Below are 19,515 nucleotides of genomic sequence, written 5' to 3'. Positions count from 1 at the left end.
CCCCCTGGGACCTTATGCTGTATATACTGTATATGTATAAATATCTATAGTGATACTTACAACTGATGTTTAGCATGGCTATACTATCCATTGAAAGTATAAGGATCCCTAAATGGATGTCGGCCCTGCTAAGCATTCTCTGATTATTCAGCTTTACCAGACTCTAGACTTGTAATGCTAGATTGTGCATCGATCCTATCAAGAGCACTCCTCTTGTAATCTAGCCCATTATGTTTAGTGCCAATTAATTGTACAAACATTTACATAAACCATTTAGTACATGGGCTGAAATGACGGTGTTTTCACCTTGCTATTGGTTTGCTATAAAATTTGCAAGAAATGTATTGGACATTTCACGCACTTATAGATTTTGCAGGAGCAGCTCAAAACAAAACTGTGGAAAATAAGTAAAGTAATGCTCAATGATTTTCAAACATGATCTTTCCTTTCCAACAAGCCACCTTGGTGACTTCATGAGCATCTATGGATGTAACCCAGTGTTTGATTGGACAGAAAGACAAAAGCCACAGGAGATTTTTGATAGGAGAAGAGATATTGGTAGAAGAGCAACAAATATGGAAATATTCAGAGAGAAACATTCTAAGTTTGACAAAACTCCACAACTATACAAAAAGGCAAGAATGTATTTCTACAAAATAAGTGTTATTCTTTCATGGGTGTCAAGGTGTTAAAACTATAGATAGATAGATAGATAGATAGATAGATAGATAGATAGATGATAGATAGATAGATAGATAGATAGATAGATAGATGATAGATAAATAGATAGATAGATACTATATTTTTACACTGCCTTCTCATGGGAACATGGATAATTACACTTTAGCTATGATAGATATATAGACCGACAGACAGAAGATAGATAGATAATAGAGAGACAGATAGATACTCTATTTTTACACCGCCTTCTCATGGGAACACTGATAATTACACTTTAGCTATGATAGATAGATAGACTGACAGAAGATAGATAGATAATAGACATCTAGATATAGATAGATAGATAGATAGATAGATAGATAGATAGATAGATAGATAGATAGATTGATTGATTGATACTCTATTTTTACACCGCCTTCTCATGTGATCACGGATAATTACACCTTAACTATGATAGATAGATAGATAGACCGACAGACAGAAGATAGATAGATAATAAACAGACAAATAGATAGATATATAGATAGCTAGATAGATAGATACTCTATTTTTACACCGCCTTCTCATGGGAACATGGATAATTACACCTTAGCTATGCTGCTTTCAATAGAATTATTACCTGTTTTATATTTGTAACAGAAGTGAAACTTATGCATGACTATTGAAGCACATCTTAGATGTTATTACCATATTTTAGTATCATCTGCTGCTGAATTTGTTGCCCTTAACCCAAAATTATGTTTTCAGAAATCCAGTACCAGTTTCCTCAAGGCTAATGCATACATGCATATTAGTAATAACTAATGGTATTTCCAACAGAATAAAAACAGCTTTATGGCTTAAGGTAACTTTGATAGGTAAAAATGTCAAATTATGTCATTAAATTCAATCGATTCAAGCAGATAAAGTCAGCTCCTGAGTCACAATGCTCTACTGAATTCTGCCAAAGATGTTTTTAAACCATTTTTATGTTGAAATCTTTTATTGAGAAGTATTTTCAAACAATAACATTAGTAAGTATAAACAATAAGTCAAATCATATAATTCCCTTTCACATTTGTATCAAGATGTTGGAGAGCAAACATCCCCTCAGGCCTAATAGATCTATTAACATAGTACCAAAGAGTCTCAAAAAAGTCTTAAATTCTTGCGAGCTTGTTCGCTCACGCCCTGTGGTGTCAGGGCCTATATGGCACCATCTCTCCAGAGTGATAGAAGAGAAAGTTAAGGCTCCAAACATAGGGAATTAATACACTCTGAAATGACAACAAATAAAAAAAAACAGGAAAATAAAAAAATAAAAATAAAATAGAGTTAACTTGGGAAGAACCAGAATAACTAGAAATAAAAATAACATAAATAAACAAAGATGTTGAGTCGTTGATATCAGTACCATTGTATAATTTTGAGAAGATCTAACTGCGGCTTAACTTTAGAAGTGGAGGTGTTGGTAGACTAAAATGTATTCTTCAGTAAAGGTTTAAACCATTTTTAAATGGCTTAAATTCTCCATTCTCCTTATTAGTTTTGTGCCATTATCTGAACTTTTTCTAAGTCTGCAATGTCTTTGTTAGACATTTTTCCCCAGAACTGCACTCCATACTCAAGGTAAGGTCTTACGAGGGCTTTATATAGGGACATGTGTATAACTTTTTTTTTTTTAAAGCAATAAATGGTAACCAAGTAAAAAAATTATTGACTTTCTCACTTAGGGCCAGATGGTTAAAAGATCGCTGTGTCCACCAAGAAATATTGAGTTTTGTCTGGCCTTGATCTCGCCAGGTGAAATGTTCTATAAAAGTGGGCTATCTTTCTGTATTGCTGATTAACAAAGTGGCTTCCATAGAAAAGTGGAGGGCTTAATACCATTGAACATACCGAGTGCATATTGCTAATGAAAGCACATTTCAGCAGTGTGAAGGGAGCTAGATTACTAGTGGTGGCTAACTGTTGTGCACAATCAATATCAGCTTTTTGCCTGCAACAGAAATAGCACTCTTGTTACAAGTTGAATGTAAAGGGAAAGGAAAGAAGGAAGGGAGGGAGAGAGAGAAGAGAAAAGTGGGGAGGGAGAGGAGAAAAGGGGGAGGGAAAGAAGGGAGAGAGTTGAGAGAAAGAAGGGAGGGAGGGAAAAGGGAAGCGAGGATCAGAAAATGTTTCCTAAACATAATAAATCAGGGAAGAAAAATAACAAAAACTATAAAAACAACAAAAATTCCAAAAAAGTTACTTTCAATGAGAGTGAGGCAGAATCATCAGGAGAGTATTCCACCTCAGGGGATAAAACAGAATATGACAATAGGACAGAGGGACGTAATACCTGTCCTGTATCACATCAAGCAAATGAGAGTACAGTGTCTAAATACCAAATTGAAGAGGCATGTAGGGAGATAGGGGCTGAAGGCTCTAGTAGGACCGATAGTTCAGACGTTATCCAGGTTTTTTCCAAAGCCCCAAGAGGATTCGAAGGGGGAGGAAGAAACGAAATAAGAGACAAAGGCATATTGAAAGCAGCATCATTACCTCCCAGGAGAGGGAGATCCAAAACAAAATACAACTAAATTCAGTAATTAATCTATCTTCACATCCACTTAGTGATATGGAAAGGAAAGTTTTAAGTTATGGGTTAAATTTTGTACCATCAAATAATTTTAACCTTTTCCAAACATTGGTGGATGTGAATAGATTGATTCGAAATTTGACTTTGAAAAAATACTTTAATAAAGATAGTGAGAGAGAACATACAAGCATTCCAACTGTAGTAGGTTTGAGTACTAATGATGATCCTCTTTCTTTTGAAGAAGTCTGGGATTTGGAGACACTGGAAGGTCTGTATACAGAAGGGACAATTGAAAAAGAGGATGATAACCTGGTAAGCAAGGGTCCCAGTCTTTCCAGTGTATTCAATTTCTACCCTATTCATACGAGAGGGAATATTTTGGAAAAATTTCAAAAGAGGATAGAATAAGATCTCAACACTCTAGCATATACCACATTAAGAGGGAAACAACTTAATCTAAATAGAGCAGAACAGACTACCCTCTCTAGTCTAAAAGAGAACAACGAGTTGGTAATTAGGACAGCTGATAAAGGAGGGTCTACTGTGGTCATGGATAGGAGTTTTTTCATTCAGGAATCATTGAGACAGTTAACGGACTCTGTCCAGTATTTAACATTAAGTTTTGATCCAACTACTCGTTTCAAACGTGAGTTAATACACCTAATAGATGAAGGATGTGAGGCAGGGTATAACCCACCAGTCGTTTTCTAATGGTTGAGCACCCAGTTACACCTATCTTCAATTTTTTGCCCAAAGTCCATAAGTCCATCACAAATGTTAAGGGTTGCCCTACCATTAGTGGGATTGGTTCATTATTTGAACCATTATCACAATGGCTGGATGAAATTTTACAACTCTTAGTGAAGGGACTATCCAGCTATTTAAGTGATACTAAACAACTTCTTGTAGAATTAGAAAATTTTGGCTGGCAGAATAATTATGGGTGGTTAACTATTGACGTCACATCGTTGTATTTGTCTATTCCCCATGACAAGGGATTAGAGGCATTAAATTTCTGCTTACGGAGATTTACCAATTTTGAACCAAATTTTTGCATTTACATCATACGAGTAACAGAGTTTTTATTAACTCATAACTTCTTTCTGTTTGAAGGTTCTCATACCTTCAAAGATGTGTGACAGCTATGGGGGCTAAGTTTGCCCCTCCTATGCCAACCTATTTATGGGTTGGTGGGAGCTGTCCCACATCTTTGAATGTGATGAGCACTGGAAATCCAAGATAGTCTATTATAGGAGATACATAGACGACCTGTTGATAGTGTGGAATGGTACAGAGGAAGAGGCCACCATTTTTGTACAGATTCTTAATGAAAATAAAACAGGTATCAAATTTACTAGTGAATTTGACAATAAGAGAATTCATTTTCTCGATGTGACTTTGTTGGGTTCCAAGGAAGAAGGTGTTTCTACTACAGTCTACAGGAAGCCCATTGCAGGAAATTCTCTCCTCCATGCACGAAGCAATCATCCTAAAAGAGTCTTTAAATCGGTCCTAAAGGGACAGTTTTTTAGGCTAAGGAGGAATTGTACCTCGGATGTTGAATTTAACAAACAGGCTTTGGCATTGGAGGAGAGATTCTGCATGAGGGGCTATAATCGAAAAGAAGTTGAGGCTTCAAGACTCAGTATATCAGCCATGGATAGAAGTCAATTTTTACAGGCTAAAGAGAAAAATGTAAATAGATTTGAAGGGGTATCATTCATAACTCAGTATAGCAATGAATTTAATCAGGTCTGTAACATTATCAGAAAACATTTTCAAATGCTTAAAGCTGATGATGACTTAGTTGAAGTGGTACAAAAAGGTTGTCGATATGCCTTTAAAAGAGGGGCCAGTTTAGGTAATATCCTTGCACCAACACAACTTAGTACATCTAGTTCTACAGGATCATCTTGGTTAAGATTCAGAGGTCTTTACAAATGTAACTATTCTCAATGTATAGCGTGTGAATACATGCAACCAGGTGAAGGTTTCTCCAGTATGGTTACTGGGGAGAGATTTAGGCATTTCTCTTGTTTGAACTGTAGGACCTGCTATGTTGTGTATTTACTTACTTGTATAGAATGTGGTGTACAGTATACCGAACTTACGACTAGAGAAACAAGAGAAAGAATTAGAGAACATATCACTAATATTAAAGACTCCTTTAGTACAACATTTTAAACAAGTTCATAACAGAAGTGTGCTTTCCTTAAAGTGGACAATCATAGAAACAGTAAGATCCAACAAAAGAGGAGGAGATAGGGAGAGATTGTTGGCCAAGAGAGAGGTGTTTTGGATTCACAGACTCAGGACTAGAATACCGGAAGGTCTGAATTCCGAATATGACCTGATACATTTCTGGGAATAGTCTTGAGTGTGTGGATCCATGCACTGGGTCAACAATTATAAGTATTCATTTCTCCTAGTGTCCTGTCTCATCCCAGCCCTTAGCTGATTTAAATTGACACTTTGAAATTTGAAATAAAGCATTTAGGGGCAATATTATATAATGCACTTTTGTCAGAATCTTTAACATTTATTATACATATTGTTCTTTAGATACACTGATAAATTATTGGTATGCATTTATATACCCTTTATATACCCTTATATATACATCTAATAATTATTCTGACTTAATCAATTTATTGCAGCTAATAATAAGAATTTGCATCCTAAAACACGTTTGAACTTTTGGATTTTTGTATCTTGTAATATAAATGTATATATTTTTTCCGTTCTTCAGCTGATTTATGTATGTGTTTATATTTTGGCCTTCTTGACACTTGCAATATGTAAATTATGCCAATACGTAATCAAATGTGTAAGTGGGTGTGAATAGGGTTCAACTCCAGGTGAAGTTTTTATCCTATCAGGTTGCTTTATGACACTTATAAGGCTCATGGGAACTTCTGACTGTAGCTACGATTACAACCAGCAGAGCCAAAACGTGTCAACGTACAGTCCCTGGAGTGGACACTTACTGATTTTAAATATTATCAAATAAAGATGTTCCTTTACAAGCCGAGTCTACATGTGCACCTTAATTTGAGGCTGTCAAAAATAAAATTTATGTCTACACCTAACACCCTAACATGAACTCCGAGTTTAGGGCATTGCCCAAAGTGATCAGCTGTTTTACCTGTAAAGAAAAAATACAAACAACCTCCCCAACGGTAAAACCCACCACCCACACAACCAACCTCCCAAATAAAATACTATCTAAAAAAAACTAAGCTCCCTATTACCATGAAAAGAGAATTTGGATGGGCATTGCCCTTAAAAGGGCAGTTAGCTCTTTTGCGGCCCAAACCCTAATCTAAAAAATAAAACCCACTCAATACACCCTTAAAAAAACCTAACACTAAACCCCTGAAGATCAACTTAAAGTTCTGAAGACCAGACATCCATCCTCAAGGAAGCGGCAGAAGTCTTCATCCAACTGGGCCGAAGACCTCAACGAAGCCAGGAGAAGTCTTCATCCAAGCTGGGCGAAGTTGTCCTCCAGACAGGCAGAAGTCTTCATCTAGACGGCATCTTCTCTCTTCATCCATCTGACACGGAGCGGCTCCATCTTCAAGATATCCGGCACGGAGCAACCTCTTCAAACGACGGCTTCTTACTGGATGACGGTTCCTTTAAGTCATCCAAGATGGCGTCCCTTAGATTCTGGTTGGCTGACAGAATTCTATCAGCCAATCGGAATTAAAGGGACACTGAACCCAATTCTTTTTTCTTTCATGATCAGAGAGAGCATGCAATTTTAAGCAACTTTCTAATTTACTTCTATTATCTTTTTTTCATTCTCTTGCTATCTTTATTTGAAAAAGAAGGCATCTCAGGTTTTTTTGGTTCAGTACTCTGGACAGCATTTTTTTATTGGTGGATGAATTTATCCACCAACCAGCAAGAACAACCCAGGTTGTTTACCAAAAATGGGCCAGCATCTAAACTTACATTCTTGCATTTTAAATAAAAATTCCAAGAGAATGAAGAACAATTCATAATTATTATTATTATTATTTATTTGTATAGCGCCGCCAAATTCTGTAGCGCTGCCAAATTCCGTAGGAGTAAATTAGAAAGTTGCTTAAAATGTCATGCTCTATCTGAATCACGAAAGAAAAATGTGGGTTCAGTGTCCCTTTAAGGCAGAAAAAATCATATTGGCTGATGCAATCAGCCAATAGGATTGAAGTTCAATCCTATTGACTGATCCAATCAGCCAACAGGATTGAGTTTGCATTCTTTTGGCTGTTCAAATAGGTTAGGCTTTATTTTACAGGTACTTTTGTATTTATTTTAGCTAGGTAGTTATTAAATAGTTAATAACTATTTAATAACTATTCTACCTAGTTAAAATAAATACAAACTTGCCTTTAAAATAAAAATAAACCCTAAGCTAGCTACAATGTAACTATTAGTTATATTGTAGCTAGCTTAGGGTTTATTTTATAGGTAAGTATTTAGTTTTAAATAGGAATAATTTAATTAATTATAGTAATTTTATTTAGATTTATTTAAATTATATTTAAGTTAGGGGGGTGTTAGGGTTAGGGTTATACTTAGGTTTAGGGGTTAATACATTTAGTATAGTGGCGGCGAAGTTGGGGGCGGCAGATTAGGGGTTAATAAATGTAGGTAGGTGGCTGCGATGTTAGGGACGGCAGATTATGGGGTTAATAATATTTAACTAATGTTTGTGAGGCGGGAGTGCGGCGGTTTAGGGGTTAATATGTTTATTATAGTTGCGGCGATGTCCGGAGCAGCAGATTAGGGGTTAAAAATGTTATTATAGTGTTTGTGATGCGGGAGGGCCTTGTTTTAGGGGTTAACAGTTAGTTTATGGGTGTTAATGTACATTTTAGAACTTTAGTTATGAGTTTTATGTTACGGCGTTGTACCATAAAACTCTTAACTACTGACTTTTAAATACGTTAGAACTCTTGACGGGGTAGGGTGTATCGCTCACTTTTTGGCCTCCTAGGACAGACTCATAATACCGGCGCTAAGGAAGTCCCATAGAAAAAAGACTTTACGAAGTTTACGTAAGTCGGTTTGCGGTAAGGCCAAAAAAGTGTGAGGTGATTCTAAACCTTCAAGACTCGTAATAGCAGCGGGCATAAAAAAGCAGCGTTAGGACCTGTTAACGCTGATTTTTTACCCTAACGCACAACTCGTAATCTAGCCGAATGTGTTTTATTTCACATATGTAAATTGTTATTGTCATTCCACACTGTCTAAAGGGATCAGTTACATTAAACCCTTGCTGCACATAGTGAGGCTGCAGTATAGAACATTCCACTACTGGCAGAGAAACCACACGTCTCACAATTAAGTATACTAAAATGCCTCTTTGCAAGACCACCATCAAACAAGAATCTAAACCCTTTAGAACATTTCACATCCACTTTCGATTTGCAATGTGGATACCTTTCAATATAGCAATATCATGACAATCCAACAGTTACTCTGTCCTCCAATAGCTAAAAGGATTGTAATGAAATTCTGCAGGGAGATTAGATGTGTTATTTTGAAGAAAACATACAGGGGCCATTTTAACAAACCGTCAACCGGCCCCAATGCATTTGTTTCTGCGCGTGCCTTCAGGCTCGCTTGAAACAGGAGTTAAGAAGCAGCGGTCTCAAGACCGGTGCCTCTTAATTCATACGCCTCCTCTGAGGCGTCGGACATCAATCCACTTGATTGTATATGATCGGGTTGATTGACACCCTCTGCTAGCGGCCTAGCGGCTAGGGACAGCATTGCACAAGCAGTTCACCAGAACTGCTTGTGCAATGTTAAATGCCGACAGCGTATCATGTCCATCTGACAGATGGTAAATCAGCCCCACAGTATCTATATCTAAATTTTTTAACAAAATGTGTCTATCTTTCAATCGAGAAAAAGAAAAACAGTTAATTCGGCCTATTTAAGAAATATCTTGCGGACCTGATCCGACAGTACGGATCAGGTCCTGAAAACATCGCTGAATGCGGAGGGCAATACGCTCTCCACATTTAACATTGCACCAGCAGCTCACAAGAGCTGCTGGTGCAACGCCGCCCCCTGCAGACTCGCGGCCAATGGGCCGCCAGCAGGGGATGTCAATCAATCTGATCGTACTCGATCGGGTTGAATTGTTGCGATTCCTGTCCGCCTTGTTGCGATTCCTGTCCGGACAGGTTATGGAGCAGCGTTCTTTGTGACCGCTGCTACATAACCTTTGTTTCTGGAGAGTCTGAAGATTCGCCAGAAACACGGGTCGTCAAGCTCCTTTCGGAGCTTGATAGATAGGCCCCATTGTTTCTGTTGATAATTGATATACATTATTTTTTTATCATATATATACACAGATTAACAAATTTTATATTTTCTTCAAAGGGTTGTTTTTGTATGGGGCATTCTGTTATTAGTCACAGCAGCCTTTTTGTGCCTTCCACAGAGAACTTCCCTAAAGTTCTATCAGTCTGGTCCCACCAAAAATGGAAAGTACAGCCACAAAATATTAGGCAAACCCCTCTGAAGAAGTGACACAGCTACCAAACACGTTTCAACATTCTGTGGATCTTGTCAGTTAGGCTTTTTTTTTTAAGAAAATTGTTAAAAAAATGATAGACATATCAATTATTTATTTTCAACTGATAGTGGGGAAAGCACAATATAGATCAGTTAATTACATGCAGTCAGGCAGAAATGCCATTTGTTTGTTAAACTGTTCATGTAATCTGTACAATATAGGTCACTCATCCTTTTAACAACCAGAGTAACTGAGCACATTTCTAATATAAAAAAGTCTTTATGAAGCATTTGGTGTCAGCTTATTTTGACAATAAACAAAAAAGAAATATTAAGGACTTTGACTTAAGCATTAGGAAGTTTATTCCCCACTGGAGAGGCAGACATACTAAGAGGATAGAATTATATGGATCTTTCTTATTAATACCTTAATTATATATGGATTAAACAAAGATTTTTAGTTATATCATTTCTTCAAGTAAACTTCAGTGTGTTAACTTGTATATTATTTTGTTATTTCTCTCTTTTTATTTACGTATTCCACTTTTTGGTTTATTTTTATTTCTTTATTTATGGTTAATTTTATTATTAATCCCTTTACTACATGTGACAAGACATAGGGGGGTAGTTATCAAGCCGTCAACCTCAAATACGCTGGAATTCCGCAGCGTATTTGTGGCGAGGCTGATTCGCCTTAGTTATCAAAGGCTAGAGACAGGCAAAAGTAGAATTTTGTGACGTAAACTTCGATCCGCCGGACACAGTCCGACACAGATCGATTCTTATGTCACTCCAGATGTTCCGCACACAAGTGCGGCACAATCTGACTACTTTTGCTAGTTATCAAAAAACTAGCAGGTACGCTCGGCACTTTTACGGCCCAACGTACCTGGTTTTCAAAACGCCACACTGGAGGCGGCGGATCCCATAGGAATCAATGGGAGTCTGACCATAGCGAACGTACAAGTTCGCTGCTGACAGACATCCCATTGATTTCTATGGGAGCTGTCTACACCTAACACCCTAACATGTACCCCGAGTCTAAACACCTCTAATCTGTCCCCCCCCTACTCCGCCGCAACTAAATAAAATAATTAACCCCTAAACCGCTGCTCACGGAGCCCACCGCAAGCTACTCTATACATATTAACCCCTAAACCGCCGCTCCCGGAGCCCACCGCCACCTACATGATACCTAGTAACCCCTTATCCTGCCCCCCCCTATACCGCCGCCCTCTATAATAAAGTTATTAACCCCTATCCTGCCGATCCCGCACCTCACCGCAAATAAATAAATAGTTTAACCCCTAAACCGCCTCTCCCTGACCCTGCCGCAACCTATATTAAATTTATTAACCCCTAATCTGCCCCCCCTACACCGTCGCCACCTATAATAAATTTATTAACCCCTATCCTGCCCCCCACTACACCGCCGTCACTGTAATAAAATGATTAACCCCTAAACCTAAGTCTAACACTAACCCTAACACCCCCTAACTTAAATATTAATTAAATAAATCTAAATAATATTTCTATTATGAACTAAATTAATCCTATTTAAAACTAAATACTTACCTTTAAAATAAGCCCTAATATAGCTACAATATAAATAATAATTATATTGTAGCTATCTTAGGATTTATTTTTATTTTACAGGTACCTTTCAATTTATTTTAACTAGGTACAATAGCTATTAAATAGTTATTAACTATTTAATAGCTTACCTAGCTAAAATAAAGAGAAATGTACCTGTAAACTAAAAACTAACCTAAGTTACAATTACACCTAACACTAAACTATACTTTAATAAATGATTCCTATTTAAAACTAAATACTTACCTGTAAAATAAACCCTAAGGCCTAGATTTAGAGTTCTGCGGTAGCCGTGAAAACCAGCGTTAGAGGCTCCTAACGCTGGTTTTGGGCGCCCGCTGGTATTTGGAGTCAGTGATTAAAGGGTCTAACGCTCACTTTACAGCCGCGACTTTTCCATACCGCAGATCCCCCTACGCCATTTGCGTATCCTATCTTTTCAATGGGATCTTCCTAACGCCGGTATTTAGAGTCGTTTCTGAAGTGAGCGTTAGAGCTCTAACGACAAAACTCCAGCCGCCTGAAAATAGCAGGAGTTAAGAGCTTTCTGGGCTAACGCCGGTTCATAAAGCTCTTAACTACTGTACCCTAAAGTACACTAACACCCATAAACTACCTATGTACCCCTAAACCGAGCTCCCCCCACATCGCCGCCACTCGATTAAAATATTTTAACCCCTAATCTGCCGACCGCCACCTACGTTATACTTATGTACCCCTAATCTGCTGCCCCAAACCCCGCCGACCCCTGTATTACATTTATTAACCCCTAATCTGCCCCCCACAACGTCGCCTCCACCTGCCTACAATTATTAACCCCTAATCTGACGAGCGGACCTGAGCGCTACTATAATAAAGTTATTAACCCCTAATCCGCCTCACTAACCCTATCATAAATAGTATTAACCCCTAATCTGCCCTCCCTAACATCGCCGACACCTAACTTCAATTATTAACCCCTAATCTGCCGACCGGAGCTCACCGCTATTCTAATAAATGTATTAACCCCTAAAGCTAAGTCTAACCCTAACACTAACACCCCCCTAACTTAAATATAATTTACATCTAACAAAATAAATTAACTCTTATTAAATAAATGATTCCTATTTAAAGCTAAATACTTACCTGTAAAATAAATCCTAATATAGCTACAATATAAATTTTAATTATATTATAGCTATTTTAGGATTAATATTTATTTTACAGGCAACTTTGTAATTATTTTAACCAGGTACAATAGCTATTAAATAGTTAAGAACTATTTAATAGTTACCTAGTTAAAATAATAACAAATTTACCTGTAAAATAAATCCTAACCTAAGATATAATTAAACCTAACACTACCCTATCAATAAATTAATTAAATAAACTACCTACAATTACCTACAATTAACCTAACACTACCCTATCAATAAATTAATTAAATAAACTACCTACAATTACCTACAATTAACCTAACACTACTCTATCAATAAATTAATTAAACACAATTCCTAAAAATAAATACAATTAAATAAACTAGCTAAAGTACAAAAAATAAAAAAGAACTAAGTTACAAAAAATAAAAAAATATTTACAAACATAAGAAAAATATTACAACAATTTTAAACTAATTACACCTACTCTAAGCCCCCTAATAAAATAACACAGCCCCCCAAAATAATAAATTCCCTACCCTATTCTAAATTAAAAAAGTTACAAGCTCTTTTACCTTACCAGCCCTGAACAGGGCCCTTTGCGGGGCATGCCCCAAGAATTTCAGCTCTTTTGCCTGTAAAAAAACCATACAATACCCCCCCCCAACATTACAACCCACCACCCACATACCCCTAATCTAACCCAAACCCCCCTTAAATAAAGCTAACACTAAGCCCCTGAAGATCTTCCTACCTTGTCTTCACCATCCAGGTTCACCGATCCGTCCTGAAGAGCTCCTCCGATGTCCTGATCCAAGCCCAAGCGGGGGGCTGAAGAGGTCCATGATCCGGTCAAAGTCTTCATCCAAGCGGGGCAGAAGAGGATCTTCCATCCGATTGAAGTCATCATCCAGGCGGCATCTTCTATGGTCTTCCATCCGGAGCGAAGCGGCAGGATCCTGAAGACCTCCAGCGCGGAACATCCATCCGGCCCGACGACTGAACGACGAATGACTGTTCCTTTAAGGGACGTCATCCAAGATGGCGTCCCTCGAATTCCGATTGGCTGATAGGATTCTATCAGCCAATCGGAATTAAGGTAGGAATATTCTGATTGGCTGATGGAATCAGCCAATCAGAATCAAGTTCAATCCGAATGGCTGATCCAATCAGCCAATCAGATTGAGCTCGCATTCTATTGGCTGATCGGAATTAGGGGTTAATAATTGAAGTTAGGTGTCGGCGATGTTAGGGGGGCAGATTAGGGGTTAATACTATTTATGATAGGGTTAGTGAGGCGGATTAGGGGTTAATAACTTTATTATAGTAGCGCTCAGGTCCGCTCGGCAGATTAGGGGTTAATAAGTGTAGGCAGGTGGAGGCGACGTTGTGGGGGGCAGATTAGGGGTTAATAAATATAATATAGGGGTCGGCGATGTTAGGGCAGCAGATTAGGGGTACATAGGGATAACGTAGGTTGCGGCGGTTTACGGAGCGGCAGATTAGGGGTTAAAAAAAATATGCAGGGGTCAGGGATAGCGGGGGCGACAGATTAGAGGTTAATAAGTGTAAGGTTAGGGTTGTTTAGACTCGGGGTTCATGTTAGAGTGTTAGGTGCAGAAGTAGGAAGTGTTTCCCCATAGAAAACAATGGGGCTGCGTTAGGAGCTGAACGCTGCTTTTTTGCAGGTGTTAGGTTTTTTTTCAGCTCAAACAGCCCCATTGTTTCCTATGGGAGAATCGTGCACGAGCACGTTTTTGAGGCTGGCCGCGTCCGTAAGCAACTCTGGTATCGAGAGTTGCATTTGCGGTAAAAATGCTCTACGCTCCTTTTTTGGAGCCTAACGCAGCATTTGTTTGAACTCTCGATACCAGAGTTAAATTTATGGTGCGGCCAGAAAAAAGCCCGCGGAGCGTTAACAGCCCTTCTACCGCAAAACTCCAAATCTAGGCCTAAGATAGCTACAATATAATTAATAATTACATTGTAGCTATCTTAGGATTTATATTTATTTTACAGGTAACTTTGTATTTATTTTAGCTAGTTAGAATAGTTATTAAATAGTTATTAACTATTTAATAACTACCTAGCTAAAAGAAATACAAAATTACCTGTAAAATAAATCCTAACCTAAGTTACAATTAAACCTAACACTACACTATCATTACATTAATTAAATAAATTAACTACAAATAACTACAATTAAATACAATTACATAAACTAACTAAAGTACAAAAAATAAAAAAAGCTAAGTTACAAAAAATAAAAAAAATAAGTTACAAACATTTAAAATAATATTACAACAATTTTAATCTACTTACACCTAATCTAAGCCCCCTAATAAAATAACAAACCCCCCCAAAATAAAAAAATGCCCTACCCTATTCTACATTAAAAAAGTTCAAAGCTCTTTTACCTTACCAGCCCTTAAAAGGGCCTTTTGTGGGGGCATGCCCAAAGAATTCAGCTCTTTTGCCTGTAAAAGAAAAATACAACCCCCCCCAACATTAAAACCCACCACCCACATACCCCTAATCTAACCCAAACCCCCCTTAAAATAACCTAACACTAATCCCCTGAAGATCATCCTACCTTTAGTCGTCTTCACTCAGCCGAGCCACCGATGGAACTGAAGAGGAGACCCGGACCGGCAGAAGTGATCATCCAAGGGGCGCTGAAGAAATCTTCCATCCGATGAAGTGATCCTCCAAGCGGCGCTGAAGAAATCTTCCATCCGGGCAATGTCATCTTCCAAGAGGCGCTGAAGAAGCTTTCTATCCGGGCGAGGTCATCTTCGAAGCCGGGTCTTGAATCTTCATCCCGCCGACGCGGAACATCCTTCTTTCCCGACGGACTACCGACGAATGAAGCCTCCTTTAAGGGACGTCATCCAAGATGGCATCCCTTCAATTCCGATTGGCTGATAGGATTCTATCAGCCAATCGGAATTAAGGTAGGAAAAATCTGATTGGCTGATTGAATCAGCCAATCAGATTCAAGTTCAATCCGATTGGCTGATCCAGTCAGCCAATCAGATTGAGCTCGCATTCTATTGGCTGATCGAAACAGCCAATAGAATGCAAGCTCAATCTGATTGGCTGATCGGAACAGCCAATCGGAACACCCAATAGAATGCGAGCTCAATCTGATTGGCTGACTGGATCAGCCAATCGGATTGAACTTGAATCTGATTGGCTGATTCAATCAGCCAATCAGATTTTTCCTACCTTAATTCCGATTGGCTGATAGAATCCTATCAGCCAATCGGAATTGAAGGGACGCCATCTTGGATGACATCCCTTAAAGGAGCCTTCATTCGTTGGTAGTCCGTCGGGAAAGAAGGATGTTCCGCGTTGGCGGGATGAAGATTCAATACCCGGCTTCGAAGATGACCTCAGATTCAAGTTCAATCCGATTGGCTGATCCAGTCAGCCAATCAGATTGAGCTCGCATTCTATTGGCTGATCGAAACAGCCAATAGAATGCAAGCTCAATCTGATTGGCTGATCGGAACAGCCAATCGGAACAGCCAATAGAATGCGAGCTCAATCTGATTGGCTGACTGGATCAGCCAATCGGATTGAACTTGAATCTGATTGGCTGATTCAATCAGCCAATCAGATTTTTCCTACCTTAATTCCGATTGGCTGATAGAATCCTATCAGCCAATCGGAATTGAAGGGACGCCATCTTGGATGACATCCCTTAAAGGAGCCTTCATTCGTTGGTAGTCCGTCGGGAAAGAAGGATGTTCCGCGTTGGCGGGATGAAGATTCAATACCCGGCTTCGAAGATGACCTCGCCCGGATAGAAGACTTCTTCAGCGCCTCTTGGAAGATGACATCGCCCGGATGGAAGATTTCTTCAGTGCCGCTTGGAGGATCACTTCATCGGATGGAAGATTTCTTCAGCGCCCCTTGGATGATCACTTCTGCTGGTCCGGGTCTCCTCTTCAGTTCCATCGGTGGCTCGGCTGAGTGAAGACGACTAAAGGTAGGATGATCTTCAGGGGATTAGTGTTAGGTTATTTTAAGGGGGGTTTGGGTTAGATTAGGGGTATGTGGGTGGTGGGTTTTAATGTTGGGGGGGTTGTATTTTTCTTTTACAGGCAAAAGAGCTGAATTCTTTGGGGCATGCCCCCACAAAAGGCCCTTTTAAGGGCTGGTAAGGTAAAATAGCTTTGAACTTTTTTAATGTAGAATAGGGTAGGGCATTTTTTTATTTTGGGGGGGTTTGTTATTTTATTAGGGGGCTTAGATTAGGTGTAAGTAGCTTAAAATTGTTGTAATATTATTTTAAATGTTTGTAACTTATTTTTTTTTATTTTTTGTAACTTAGCTTTTTTTATTTTTTGTACTTTAGTTAGTTTATGTAATTGTATTTAATTGTAGTTATTTGTAGTTAATTTATTTAATTAATGTAATGATAGTGTAGTGTTAGGTTTAATTGTAACTTAGGTTAGGATTTATTTTACAGGTAATTTTGTATTTCTTTTAGCTAGGTCGTTATTAAATAGTTAATAACTATTTAATAACTATTCTAACTAGCTAAAATAAATACAAAGTTACCTGTAAAATAAATATAAATCATAAGATAGCTACAATGTAATTATTAATTATATTGTAGCTATATTAGGGTTTATTTTACAGGTAAGTATTTAGTTTTAAATAGGAATAATTTATTAAAGTATAGTGTAGTGTTAGGTGTAATTGTAACTTAGGTTAGTTTTTAGTTTACAGGTACATTTCTCTTTATTTTAGCTAGGTAAGCTATTAAATAGTTAATAACTATTTAATAGCTATTGTACCTAGTTAAAATAAATTGAAAGGTACCTGTAAAATAAAAATAAATCCTAAGATAGCTACAATATAATTATTATTTATATTGTAGCTATATTAGGGTTTGTTTTATAGGTAAGTATTTAGTTTTAAATAGGATTAACTTAGTTAATAATAGAAATATTATTTAGATTTATTTAATTAATATTTAAGTTAGGGGGGTGTTAGGGTTAGTGTTAGACTTAGGTTTAGGGGTTAATAATTTTATTACAGTGGCGGCGGTGTAGTGGGGGGCAGGATAGGGGTTAATAAATTTATTATAGGTGGCGACGGTGTAGGGGGGGCAGGATAGGGGTTAATAAATTTAATATAGGTTGCGGCGGGTTCAGGGAGCGGCGGTTTAGGGGTTAAACTATTTATTTAGTTGCGGCGAGGTGCGGGATCAGCAGGATAGGGGTTAATAACTTTATTATAGAGGGCGACGGTATAGGGGGGCAGGATAGGGGTTACTAGGTATAATGTAGGTGGCAGCGGTGTCCGGGAGCGGCGGTTTAGGGGTTAATACATTTATATGACTTGCGGCGGGGTCTAGGAGCGGCGGTTTAGGGGTTAGTAACTTTATTTAGTTGCGGGGGGCTCCGGGGGCGCCGGTATAGGGGGTAGAACAGTGTAGTTTAGTGTGAGTGCTTAGTGACAGGCTAGCAAGAAAGCTGTCAAACAGCCGAAGAGCAGCGAGATCGGATGAGTGATAACTCTCACAGTCCGCTGCTCATCGCCCCGCGGCTTTTTGACTGCTTTACTTGATAACTTAGGTGAATTTTTTCAGTTCCGCGGCGGCGATGTGAGGTGAGCTTAGGCGGGCGTATTGGGCCGGCGAAGGCAGGAAAGTTGACACGTTGATAACTACCCCCCCAGGTGTCATTTGCACAATGTTTTTACTGATGATGATATCAAAGTATTATCATCCTAGGTGGGAGGGGTGGTTGTTTCAGAGCGCATTACAGCCCCCCCCCCCCCCATACTTATCAGGGCACTACAAGGTGATATCACCAAACCTCTCACAAGGGTCAGGTTACTTCACAGGGCTTAAGGAAGCTGGGTCAGGGGGTAAGTATAAGTACACATGTTTAACCTTTATACATTGGCTGTTGCTTTCACTTTAAGGGGTTAAATAGTGTGGGTCTCACTGAAAGTAGTGAGACAGTCCTATTGCCGAATGTCTCCTGGAGAGAGGATATAGTAATAGTGTTAAAAAATATCTAAAATACAATGAATAGGAAAAAATTAACTTCCCTTCAGGTCACTTAGTGACAGCCCTAATCTCTCCAACTCCAGAAATCAAACAGGTTTTCAATGACGGTGCCAGCCTATGCAGGAAGGTAACCGCAACACTCTTCCCCAAGTGTACCGCTGAAAAGGAGCAGGCTGGGTGAAAAACGTTATTGCACTATCGTCGTTTGTGCTCCTTTGCTAACTGTGCAAGACAAATACTCAGTTGCATGTGTGACATTAATCTATTGTCATCAGAATACATCCTTAACACTCAGTAACCATATGATTGCCATAGGTATATTTGGCATTACTGGCACTCCATGCATGCTAAGCCCAAACTGATTCATGAGAGTGCCATTCGAAGTATCTGAGCCTACATTAGTGAAGTTGTAACCTGGAACACGCATTCATGAATATGAATTGTATAATGTAGGTGCAAGCACTTTAAAAACAATCTCGTGAAAGAGATTGGACTTAACGTGCATGGAGGCATGTCCCCTAAAAAAATCCAGTCACAAAGGCTCAATCTCTCAATCTTGTTTAAGGGTCTCTTAGAAAGATACAATGTTGCAGCAGGTTCAAGATTTACAGTTTAAAGAATGTTAAAACGCTGTAAAAGAAGATTTAATTTTGCGTAGAAACTCGTAATTACCATTTTGTTTTCAGTTCAGGCCATAAAGGGAAAAGTGCTTTAACAATCAATCAGCAAGATTACAAGTTTTGCGCTATACCGGGTGCGTAAAGAACGCAAAAAAATTAGCGTTATTGCACTTTCCATAGTGCTACCACTACGAATTACTTAATAACCTTCTCTTGTTGTGCGGTATGGTGCATTAAGCTCCATGCCGCACAACACCCAAGGCCTTACTTTACGTGCTCGTGCACGCTTTCCCCCATAGACATCAATGGGGAGAGAGTGTTAGAAAAAAACTAACACCAGCGATTGCGGAATGGCGATCACTGTAACGCAAC

This window comes from Bombina bombina, chromosome 6, assembly GCF_027579735.1.
Source record: "Bombina bombina isolate aBomBom1 chromosome 6, aBomBom1.pri, whole genome shotgun sequence".
NCBI lineage: Eukaryota > Metazoa > Chordata > Amphibia > Anura > Bombinatoridae > Bombina > Bombina bombina.
Note: the sequence above shows the minus strand (reverse complement) of the source record.